The following is a 12782-nucleotide window of genomic DNA, read 5'->3' as shown; positions in this document are numbered from 1 at the left end:
TCCTTTGATCACATGTGATTGGGGTTTAACCAAACTGGTATGTGGGGCACCCTTTTTTACACCCCGTGTCTGCATGATTGTAAACTGAATGTAAACAAACAAAAAAGCTGAATGCAAACAAAAAAAGCTAAATGTAAATAAAAAATAGAATGTAAACAAAACAAAAAAGAATGTTGTAACGGTCACCACCGTTTACGATATTCCCATTCCATCAACCACGACAGCTTATCTGACACTCCAACCATCCAACAGACACGATCCATACCAATTCCCCAGAATAACCGAGACTCACACAGCTCTGGTACTGGTTTCAAAATGAATGAACGCTTTAATGGTATCTTAGCTTTCTTATATACAGTCCAAGCATATTAAAGTTAATCACATGGACAAAGTAACTCTCCACCCACACAGCACACAATGGGGGGGCTTCAATACACCTTCTCTTAGACAATGACATCCAGTTGAGCTAATCATTAGTCATCCTCCAGACGTCCCGTCTCCGCAATTAGAGGAGGTAATTACTACAGCTCGACAAGTCACATTCCACATACAAAACAGTGGCCCGGATTCAGAGAGAATTTACGCTGGCGTATCCATAGATACGCCGCGTAAATTCAAATCTGCGCTGGGGTATCTACTTTCTGTATTCAGAATGCTAGATATTCCGACATTAGCCTAAGATACGACTGGCATAAGTCTCTTACACCGTCGTATCTTAGGGTGCATTCTGACGCTGGCCGCTAGGGGCGCTTCCGTTGTTGTCGGTGTAGAATATGCTAATTACCTAGATACGCCGATTCACAAACGTATGTATGCCCGGCGCAATTTATTTACGTTGTTTACGTTAGGCTTTTTCGGCGTAAGGTTGTTCCTGCTATTAGGAGGCGCAGCCAATGTTAAGTATGGACGTCGTTCCCGCTTCGAAATTTGAATTTTTTACGTAGTTTGCGTAAGTCGTTTGCGAATAGGGCTGGACGTAATTTACGTTCACGTCGAAACGTCGAAATTTATAATTAATATTTCCCAGTCACCCTATGCCCAAAAGGGGCACAGGATGACCCTAGACCCAAGAGTCATTAGTGACGCTGGCACAGGAGTACCCTCCATCCTTCAAAAGTCTCTGGTTGTCAAGGGTCATTCCATTACAAATGATTAAGTCTAATTAAACCGATCTCTCCTACTACTCTCTTGTCACGTAGACACCCGAAGTGACAGATAAGACGAACGATGCAAACCAAAATGACATGGATCCACCCTTGGCACTTGTCTGTCTATACCGGGAGCTAGGATCTTGTTGGCACCTCGGTCTGCTTTGTTCCTGTGCCAACCCGAACCCGTACACTACTGCTTGATTGTGATTACATATTTAGATAACTATGGAGGAGAATCAGGAAGGAAACTCCTATCACTTACAAGTTGTTGTGGATGTTGACCGAGTGTAAATGTGCTAAACACGTTCCAGGTGCAACAAATCAAAAGGTGTGCAAAGCCTTTCAGTTCCTATTCCTTGGAAAGCAGCCACAGCCTGGTTAGAAAAGTCTACTACCCTGCCAGCATTGCTCTCTGTGTGGAAGCAGTGGTTTCTCTGTAGAGGTCCTACACACTTACTGCTGAGTCAAATGTATAGTCAGTCGTTAAAGCGTATGCCCCCTGCTGGTTGTAGAGCTCTAAATCATCAGGAGGTGTGTTGGTTCTCTCTATAGAGACTATGGTTGCACCAATACACATCAGTGGCGATACCGAGCATTTGCCCGAGTGCTTGTACTCAGGCAAATGCTCCGATGCTTGATCCGATACCTGGGCAGTCAGGGGGTGATCGGTGCAGAGGTGGGGGGGAGTTACAAACACCGATCTCCTTGTATAGATTTCAATAAAGCAGCTGACAGTCGCTTCTCCTCCTCTCCCTCCCACGGCTTTAAGCTGCTTTAGTGAAATCTATAAAATCGGATATCGGTGCTTGTAACTTCCCCCCACTGCTGCACCGATCACCCCCTCTGTGCTCCACTCCGTTACCCCCTTTGTGCTCCGCTCCGGTCCCCCACCTTACTCCGCTCCTGTCCCCCTCCGTACTCCGCTCCTGTCCCCCTCCGTACTCCGCTCCTGTCCCCCTCTGTACCCCGCTCCTGTCCCCCTCCGTACTCCGCTCCTGTCCCCCTCCGTACTCCGCTCCTGTCCCCCTCCGTACACCGCTCCTGTCCCCCTTCGTACTCCGCTTCTGTCCCCTTCCGTACTCCGCTCCTGTCCCCCTCCGTACTCAGCTTAGGTCCCCCCTCCGTATTCCGCTCCGGTCCCCCTCCGTACTCCGCTCTTGTCCCCCTTCGTACTCTGCTTCGGTCCCCCCTCCGTACTCCACTCCTGTCCCTCTCCGTACTCCGCTCACGTTCCCCTCCGTACTCCGCTGATGTCCCCCTCCGTACTCCGCTCCTGTCCCCCTCCGTTCTCCGCTTCTGTCCCCCTCCGTCCTCCGCTCCTGTCCCCCTCCGTACTCCGCTCCTGTCCCCCTCCGTCCTCCGATCCTGTCCCCCTCCGTACTCCAATCCTGTCCCCCTCTGTACTCCGCTCCTGTCCCCCTTCGTACCCCACTGCATTCCCTCTCTGTGCCCCGCTCCTGTCCCCCACCTTACTCCGCTCCTGCCCCCCTCCGTACTCCGCTCCTGTCCCCCTCCGTACTCCGCTCCGGTCCCCCTCTGTACCCCACTCTGGTCCCCCTCCATACTCCTCTCCTGCCCCCCTCCATGCTCTGCTTCTGTCCCCCTATGTACTCTGCTCATGTCCCCCTCCTTACTCCGCTCCTGTCCCCCTCCGTACTCCCCTCCTGTCCATCTCCGTACTCTGCTCCTGTCCCCCTCCATATGGCGATTCTGTCCCCCTCCGTGCTCCGCTCCTGTCCCCCTCTGTGCTCCGTTCCTGTCCCCTTCTGTGCTCCGCTCCTGTCCCCCTCCGTGCTCTGTTCCTGTCCCCCTCTGTGCTCCGCTCCTGTCCCCCTCCGTACTCCACTCCTATACCTCCTCCGTACTCCGGTATCCCTTTGTACTCCGCTCCGGTCCCCCTATGTGCTCCACTCCTGTCCCCCTCCATACTCCGCTCCGGTCCCCCTTTGTACTCTGCTCCGGTCCTCCTCTGTGCTCCTGTCCCCCTCCGTACTCCACTCCTGTCCCCTCCGGACTCCGTTTCGGTCCCTTTTTTTTTGATCTGTCAGGTTGAGGAGCAGAGGAAGGAGCCGGTAAATCTGTCATTTACCAGCACCTTCCTTTTTCAAATGAACAGAGACAAAGGTCACTGCCTCTGTCCATTCATAACTGAGCATTGTAATCTGTGTTTATAAATGGAGAGGAGCCTCTGTCTCCTCTCTATTCATCTCCATTGTATGAAGGGGGAGGAGCCTCTGTCTCCTCCTTTCCATACATCTCCAGTGCAGCTGAGGCTGCTGAGAAAAGGACTGGGGAATCTGTGTCCTCCGTCCCTTTCCCTGCCTCAAAAGGGGAGATGCCAGGGGTCTGTTAAGACCCCTGATATCTCAACAAAGTTACCCCCCAACAGGGATAATAAAAAAATAAAGAATGGTAATAAATTAATGTTTTTTTTTTTAAACGTATGTAACATGCTACGTTATTAATGCTGTTCCTTGTCTTTACCTTTCATTCCCTGGAAGAGGAACAACTGCCTTTTGATTGTTCCTAAAGCAATTCCTATTGTTTTCCTATTCTGTGAATTTACAATGGGCCAGATTCTCTAAGATTGTGCGGCGGCGTAGCGTAAGCCATTTACACTACGCCGCCGCAACTTACTGGAGCAAGTGCCGTATTCCTCAAGCACTTGCTCCGTAGTTTGCGGCGGCGTAGTGTAAAAGGCCCGGCGTATCCCTGCGTAATTCCAAGGGGGCGACTTGTATTTAAATTAAGCGCGCCCCCGTGCCGTTCTAACTGCGCATGCGCCGGGCTTATAATAGCCCAGTGCGCATGCTCCAGTTCTCGACGGAAAACGTCAATGATGCCGACGTGTGCGTCATTGACGTAGAGTCGTATTCAAGAACGACTTAGGAAAACGACGTACCTGACGGGAAAAGACGACGCGGACCCGGTGCCATACTTAACATGGCATACGGGCGTAGGGTTACCCCTCATATAGCAGGGGTAACCTTACGCTTACGCAAACGACGCAAATTAGTTCGGGAATCGGCGTATCAGGCTCATTTGCATAAACAAATGAGACCTGAACGTAAACGCCACCTAGCGGTCGACGTAGTATTGTATTTAGGATCCAACGGTGTAAGTGACTTACACTAGTCGGATCCTAGCCTAAATCCGGCGTATCTTGTTTTGTGAATACAAAACAATGATACGCCGGCGGGAAATTCGAATTACGCCGGTGTATCAGTAGATACACCGGCGTAACTTGTTTGAGAATCTGGCCCAATCTCATTGTATCTGTAGCACATTTCTTAAATAAAAAAAATAAAAAAACTTGTTACATTTTTGCGCATAAATGTGCCGTCTCTCCATATTCGTAAAACAGTACCATGAAAGTGCGGACATTTCTCTGTAAAATATGGACTCGTGATTTGTCTTCCTAGGTCACCTGGAGGTTAGAGGAAAGTGGAATCCTCGGGGCTTTTACAAAGCAAAGTATGTAAATAAAACGGAGATGAACGTATTCTTTCCATAGAGTTTGCATGCCTTTTCATCAAGTTACTCATGCAATTAGAAAAGAGAAGACAAACACTGTTTAGCTAGCCTGTGATTTAATTTCCATTGATGCTTTTGTCGGATGCACCACAAAGCATTTGTATGTATTCATGAAAACCTTGCATAGCTTTTTGTCCATTGAAAAGGCATGTACATTTGTAAATAGGGCCAAATTGAATGTTCTCAGGCTTTATTCTCTACAGATTTAATGCTATTAAAAAAAAAAAAAAAACAGCTTGAACAGGGAAATTCTGCATTATGGCCTCTAGATGGCACTGAGTATCATAGTAAATAAGTATGCACCTCAGCTCCTTCTAGTGGTCATAATGTGGTATTTACTCCATTCACATTGAATAATACTGGCCCGGATTCAGAGAGAATTTATGCCGGCGTATCCATAGATACGCCGCGTAAATTCAAATCTGCGCCGGCGTATCTTCTTTCTGTATTCAGAAAGCAAGATACGCCGACATTAGCCTAAGATACGACTGGCATAAGTCTCCTACGCCGTTGTATCTTAGGGTGCATTCTCACGCTGACCGCTAGGTGGCGCTCCCGTCGTTTTCAGTGTAGAGTATGCAAATTACCTAGTTACGCCGATTCACAAACGTACGTAGGCCCGGCGGTAGTTTTTTACGTCGTTTGCGTAAGTCGTTTTCGTCGTAACGTTGCTCCTGCTATTAGGTGGCGCAGCCAATGTTAAGTATGGACGTCGTTCCCGCTTCGAAATTTTAATTTTTTACGTCGTTTGCGCAAGTCGTTCGCGAATAGGGCTGGACGTAATTTACGTTCACGTCGAAACCAATACGTCGTTGCGCCGTACTCGGGAGCAATGCACACTGGGATATGTACACGGACGGTGCATGCGCCGTTCGTACAAAACGTCAATCACGTCAGGTCATCATCGATTTACATAAAAAACGCCCCCCTTCCACATTTGAATTCCGCGCGCTTACGCCGGCCCCATTTACGCTACGCCGCCGCAATTTGCGGAGCAAGTGCTTTGTGAATACTGCACTTGCTCCTGTAAGTTTCGTTGGCGTAGCGTAAATACAATACGCTGCACCGCCGTAACTTAAAGCGCAGCTACGTGAATCTACCCCACTGTATCTAATTGGCAGAGAATATAGCCCCATGCAGTGGCGGCCCGTCCATTAGGGGCATCCAGGGGCGCCCCCCCCCCCGTCCATGCTTCCGACCCCCTAATCTAAATGCAGGGCGCCAGATGCATTTGATTCCGATAGGGGGGGGTTGAAATTTGTATGTATCCGAATTAGAATAGTTACAAATTTAAACGAATCCGCAAAACAAAATTTGTCCGAAACTCGAATTAGAATTGAATTCGAAAACTAATTTGAATTCAAAATTGAATTAGAAAAAAATAATAAAATAAGAAAGAATAGAATCAAATATAATAGAAAACAAATAAATAAAATAGAAAAGAATAGAATAGAATCAAATATAAAATATAGAAATAAAATAGGAAAGAATAGAATAGAATCAAATATAATATAAAATAAAGAAGTAAAATAGAAAAGAATAGAAAAGAAAAACACAGGAGGTGAGCCAATGAAGAGATAAAAGGGGAGGGCCCAGCTACAGCTCTGTGTGTGAATGGACACACAAAGCCGCAGCTCGGGAGTGAGCCTACTTGGGTGCCCTCATTGTAAGCCCAATAACCATAGGAATCTATTTATAAAAAACAATGCTTACCATTCACATAGTCATTATGAATAACTGCCATGTTGTGTCTATTTTTTTTCTATGATCATCAGCTCCATCTAGTGGCCATAATACTGTATTTTTCTGAAATGCCTAAATTAAGAAAATACTGCTTTATGGCCACTAGATGGTGCTGACAATAATAGGGAATAAGCACATTAGACACATTACAGGCATATTTGCACAGCAAGGCCCGGATTCAGAAAGAATCGCGTAAGTTTGGGCGGGCGTAGCGTATCTCATATACACTACGCCGCCGTAACTTAGAGACGCAGGTACTGTATTCAGAAACAACTTGCGTCCTAAGTTACAGCGGCGTAGCGTATTTGGGCCGGCGTAAGCCCGCGTAATTCAAAGTAGGTTGGCAGTGGGCATGTTTTATTAAAATGAACCGTGACCCCATGCAAATGAGGGGCCAAGCGAACGGCGCATGCGCCGTCCGTGGACGTATCCCAGTGCACATGTGCAGAATCACGTCGCAAATACTCAATTCTTTCGACGTGAACGTAAACTACGCCCAGCCCCATTCACGTACGAATTACGCAAACGACGTAAACCACGTAAAATTTGACGCTGTTCCGCCGTCCATACTTAACATTGGCTGCGCCTCATATAGCAGGGGTAACTATACGCCGGTCATACGCCTTACGTAACCGACTTATATTGATACGCCAGGCGCAAGTACGTTTGTGAATCGGCATATCTTACACATTTGCATATTTTTAATGGGAACGCCGAATGCATCCAGCGTATGTGCCCACGATACGCCGGCGTAGGCAAGTTACATCGGACGGCTGAAGCCATGTTTTCAGGCGTATCTCTCTTCCTGAATCGGCGTAAAGATGCGACGGCGCACATTTTAAATTACGGCAGCGTATCTGGAGATCCGCCGCCGTAAATCGTTTCTGAATCCGGGCCCAAATGTTTATAAATAGGCCCCATCAAAACATATCATCCAATAAACACACAACTTTCTAAAGAAATGCTACATCGGAGGAAGGCAATACAGTACACAGAATGGAAACCTTTGAATATATTGGTATAATTCCATTGTAATAGCAGAAGCTCTGCATATTATCTATACCACTAAACAGATTATGAAGGATACAAGTAAATGTAGAAGTATCTATACAGGGCTGTCCAGGCGCCACCATCTATATTTATGAATGTCCATATGAGTTCTCCTGTCATTACCTGGGAATTCCCGAGAAGGAGTCACAATCAGATCTTTCTGAGGACTGACGTGCCAGGACAAGGACAGGGGCTCCTGTAAATAGCGTTCAGAACATTAACTGGATTTGTTTGGAAGAATGTCCCTATTTGCATGTGTGTCATTTTACATTGTCCTCATGCAAAACTCCAGAAACCTGAATTAAAGTGAACTTGTCAGCACAGGGTCACCTCTACATACGACAACATACCTGCTAGAAGAAGAAATAATATATAGTACTTTTCTGGTGGTCAATTTGTTATAATGACTCCATTTTGCTTCACCCTGGCTGCTACAAGTATGCAAGCAATCATAGGTGTGCGCAGCCTATTGGATTAGGGAGTGCACCCTAAAGCTCAAACACATGCTACCAATCACTGACGGTGTTCACTCAAAAAGGGAAGGGGCCAGTAATTCACATATTTACCGGCCCCTTCCCCACTCATTGTAAAACATCCCCCTGTGTGTGCCCACAGCAGCAGCTGGTGGGAGAGGAGGGAAGCCGGCAGCACTGTGGGGGAAGGGGCGGCCAGGGCAGTAGAGAGAATCTGTGGGATTGGGGGATTGGTAGGTTGTTTGGGAGACTGGGGGATTTGGAGGATGCTTGGGAGACTGGGGGATTGGGAGGATGCTTGGGAGACTGGGGGATTGGGAGGATGCTTGGTAGACTGGGGCATTGGGAGGATGTTTGGAAGACTGGGGGGATTGGGAGGGTGTTTGGGAGACTGGGGGATTGGGAAGATGTTGGAAGACTGGGTGATTGGGAGGATGTTTGGAAGATTGGAGGATTGGGAGGGTGTTTGGGAGACTGGGGGATTGGGAGGATGCTTGGGAGACTGGGGGATTGGAAGGGTGTTTGGGAGACTGGGGGATTGGGAGGGTGTTTGGGAGACTGGGGGATTGGGAAGATGTTTGGGAGACTGGGGAGTTGGGAGGATGTTTGGGAGACTGGGGGATTGGGAAGAGTCTTGGGAGACTGGGGGATTGGGAAGATGTTTGGTAGACTGGGGGATTGGGAGGATGTTTGGGAGACTGGGGGATTGGCAGGATGTTTGGGAGACTGGGGGATTGGGAGGATGTTTGGGAGACTGGGGGATTGGGAGGGTGTTTGGGAGACTGGGGGATTGGGAAGATGCTTGGGAGACTGGGGGATTGGGAGGGTGTTTGGGAGACTGGGGGATTGGGAGGGTGTTTGGGAGACTGGTGGATTGGGAGGATGTTTGGGAGACTGGGGGATTGGGAAGAGTCTTGGGAGTCTGGGGGATTGGGAGGATGCTTGGGAGACTGGGGGATTGGGAGGGTGTTTGGGAGACTGGGGGATTGGGAAGAGTCTTGGGAGACTGGGGGATTGGGAGGGTGCTTGGGAAACTAGGGGATTGGGAGGCTGTTTGGAAGAATGGGGGATTGGGAGGATGCTTGGGAGACTGGGGGATTGGGAGGGTGTTTGGGAGACTGGGGGATTGGGAGAATGCTTGGGAGACTGGGGGATTGGGAGGGTGTTTGGGAGACTGAGGGATTAGGAAGATGCTTGGGAGACTGGGGGATTGGAAGGGTGTTTGGGAGACTGGGGGATTGGGAGGGTGTTTGGGAGAGTGGGGGATTGGGAAGATGCTTGGGAGACTGGGGGATTGGGAAGAGTCTTGGGAGACTGGGGGATTGGGAGGGTGTTTGGGAGACTGGGGGATTGGGAGGATGCTTGGGAGACTGGGGGATTGGAAGGGTGTTTGGGAGACTGGGGGATTGGGAGGATGTTTGGTAGACTGGGGGATTGGGAGGATGTTTGGGAGACTGGGGGATTGGGAGGGTGCTTGGGAAACTAGGGGATTGGGAGGCTGTTTGGAAGAATGGGGGATTGGGAGGATGTTTGGGAGACTGGAGGATTGGGAGAATGTTTGGGAGACTGGGGGATTGGGAGGGTGTTTGGAAGACTGGGGGATTGGGAGGATGTTTGGGAGACTGGAGGATTGGGAGAATGTTTGGGAGACTGGGGGATTGGGAGGGTGTTTGGAAGACTGGGGGATTGGGAGGATATTTGGGAGACTGGGGGATTGGGAGGGTGTTTGGGAGACTGGGGGATTGGGAGGGTGTTTGGGAGACTGGGGGATTGGGAGGATATTTGGGAGACTGGGGGATTGGGAGGATGTTTGGGAGACTGGGGGATTGGGAGGATATTTGGGAGACTGGGGGATTGGGAGGATGTTTGGGAGACTGGGGGATTGGGAGGATATTTGGGAGACTCGGGGATTGGGAGGATATTTGGGAGACTGGGGGATTGGGAGGATGCTTGGTAGACTGGGGGATTGGGAGGATTTTTGGGAGACTGGGGGATTGGAAGGATGCTTGGTAGACTGGGGGATTGGGAGGATGTTTGGGAGACTGGGGGATTGGGAGGATTTTTGGGAGACTGGGGGATTGGAAGGGTGTTTGGGAGACTCGGGGATTGGGAGGATATTTGGGAGACTGGGGGATTGGGAGGATATTTGGGAGACTGGGGGATTGGGAAGATGTTTGGGAGACTGGGGGATTGGGAGGATATTTGGGAGACTGGGGGATTGGGAGGATGTTTGGGAGACTGGGGGATTGGGAGGATATTTGGGAGACTCGGGGATTGGGAGGATATTTGGGAGACTGGGGGATTGGGAGGATGCTTGGTAGACTGGGGGATTGGGAGGATTTTTGGGAGACTGGGGGATTGGAAGGATGCTTGGTAGACTGGGGGATTGGGAGGATGTTTGGGAGACTGGGGGATTGGGAGGATTTTTGGGAGACTGGGGGATTGGAAGGGTGTTTGGGAGACTCGGGGATTGGGAGGATATTTGGGAGACTGGGGGATTGGGAGGATATTTGGGAGACTGGGGGATTGGGAAGATGTTTGGGAGACTGGGGGATTGGGAAGATGTTTGGGAGACTGGGGGATTGGGAAGATGTTTGGGAGACTGTGGGATTGGGAGGATGCTTATCTGTAACACCCCGGTTGCCAGGCTTCAGTAGAGGCACTACCTGAATCGGTGGCTCTATGTGGGTCACTCTTGACATTCAAGGCCATTATTCATCTCTTCCCATGACAGAGCTATGTTGAGCATGACCACTGCCTTTCTCAACCTTTGCAACACCCTTAAAATAACCCTTAAATCATTGAAATAATTTTCTGGTGTCAGGGAACCCCTGCTAAAAATTACTATATCTACAACTCATGATACATTAGTGTGATGGTCGTGATAAGAATGATCCTTCCACTTGTAGTCATTGGAAAGTATTACCCTCAAATGCCACGTACAAACGATCGAAAAATCGGACAAAAAAAAAAGTGATTTTTTTTTCTGACGGAATTCGAATTTGGATTGGCCAAAAAATGATCAAGCAATTTGAATTCTGTGTGAAGGATAGCTGGTTGTTAAGCAGCGGGCCAGGAAGCCAGCCGCCACATCCTTAACAACCGATGGCTCATCAGCTGTCAGGGGGCTTCCCCATCAACATGTGGACAAGGTGTTTTGGAATGGCACCCCCCCCCCATGTTGAGGGCATGTGGCCTGGTATGGTTTGGGGGGGGGGCTCTCGCTCACCCTCCCCTTTCTTGACCTGCTGAGCTGCATGCTCAGAAAAGGGTCTAGTGTGGATTTTGGGGGGACCCCACACTGTTTTTTATTTTACATTATGGTGTGGGGTTCCCCTTAGTATCCATAACCCGAATCTCTCCTCTCCCATACACCTCCTTGCACCTAACTCCATGTAAATGGCAGCAGATTTTAAATGTTTATTCTCTTCTTTAACCACTTGACCTCCAGAAGATTTATCCCCTTCATGACCAGGCCATTATTTGCTCTACGGCTCTGCGTTATTTTAACTGACAATTGCGCGGTCACGCAATGCTGTACATAAATAGAATTAGCGTTATATTTTCCCCACAAATAGAGCTTTCTTTGGTGGTATATTTTTTTCCCGCTATAAACAAAAAAGAAGAATTGAAAAAAAAAACAATATTTTTCTTTTCTTTCTGCTATAAAACCTATCCAACAATAAAATAAAAAAATCGAATTTCTTTATAAATTTGCTAAACCACTTCATGACCAGGCAATTATTTTGCGGTACGGCACTGCGTTATTTTAACTGAAAATTGTGTGGTAAATGCAACGCTGTATATAAATGAAATGTATGCCATTTTTTATTTCACAAATAGAGATTTATTTTGGTGGTATTTGATCACCTCTGCAATTTTTATTTGTTGCATTATAAACAAAGAAAAAAAGGGAATATTGAAAAAAAAAATATATATATATTTTACTTTCTGCTATAAAACCTATCCAACAAAAAAAATAAAACAAAATAGAATTTCTGCTACAATGTTGCCCCTGACATCACCAAAGGGCCACACATAATGTTCAGTATACACTATATAACCGCAAGTATTGCCTTTACACAATAAAATCTCATTAAGTATATTAATTGGTTTGCGCAAAAGTTATAGGGCCAGATTCACAGTGAGAGTACGCCAGCGTATCTGCTGATACTCCGGCGTACTTTCAAATTTGCCGCGTCGTATCTTTAGTTTGAATCCTCAAACCAAGATACGACGGCTTTTAGCTTCGATCCGACAGGCGTACGGCTTCGTACGCTTTCGGATCGTAGATGCAATACTTCGGCGCCCGATGGGTGGAGTTTGCGTCGTTTTCCGCGTCGGGTATGCAAATGAGCTTTTTCCGACGATCCACGAACGTACGCGCGGCCGTCGCATTCTCTTACGTCGTCTCTAGTCGGCTTTTTCCGGCGTATAGTTAAAGCTGGCATTTTGCGGCCTATAGATAGACTTGCCATGTTAAGTATGGCCGTCGTTCCCGCGTCAAAATTTAAAAAAAAATTTTTTGCGTAAGTCGTCCGTGAATAGGGATGGACGTAACTCACGTCTAAGTTAAAAAAATTACGTCGTTGCGACGTCATTTCGCGCAAAGCACGGCGGGAAATTTCTGAACGACGCATGCGCAGTTCATTCGGCGCGGGGACGCGCTTCATTTAAATGAAACCCGCCCCCTGATCGCCGATTTGAATTCCGCCGCCAGAAATACACTACGCCGCCGTAACTTACGGCGCGAAATCGTTGAGGATTCGAAATTCCGCCAGGTAAGGTACGGCGGCGTAGCGTATCTCTGATACTCTGCGCGGATCCAATT

The sequence above is a fragment of the Rana temporaria genome, chromosome 7 (assembly GCF_905171775.1).
Source record: "Rana temporaria chromosome 7, aRanTem1.1, whole genome shotgun sequence".
NCBI classification, from domain to species: domain Eukaryota; kingdom Metazoa; phylum Chordata; class Amphibia; order Anura; family Ranidae; genus Rana; species Rana temporaria.
The sequence above is the reverse complement of the archived record's forward strand: the minus strand, read 5'-3'. Positions refer to the sequence as shown.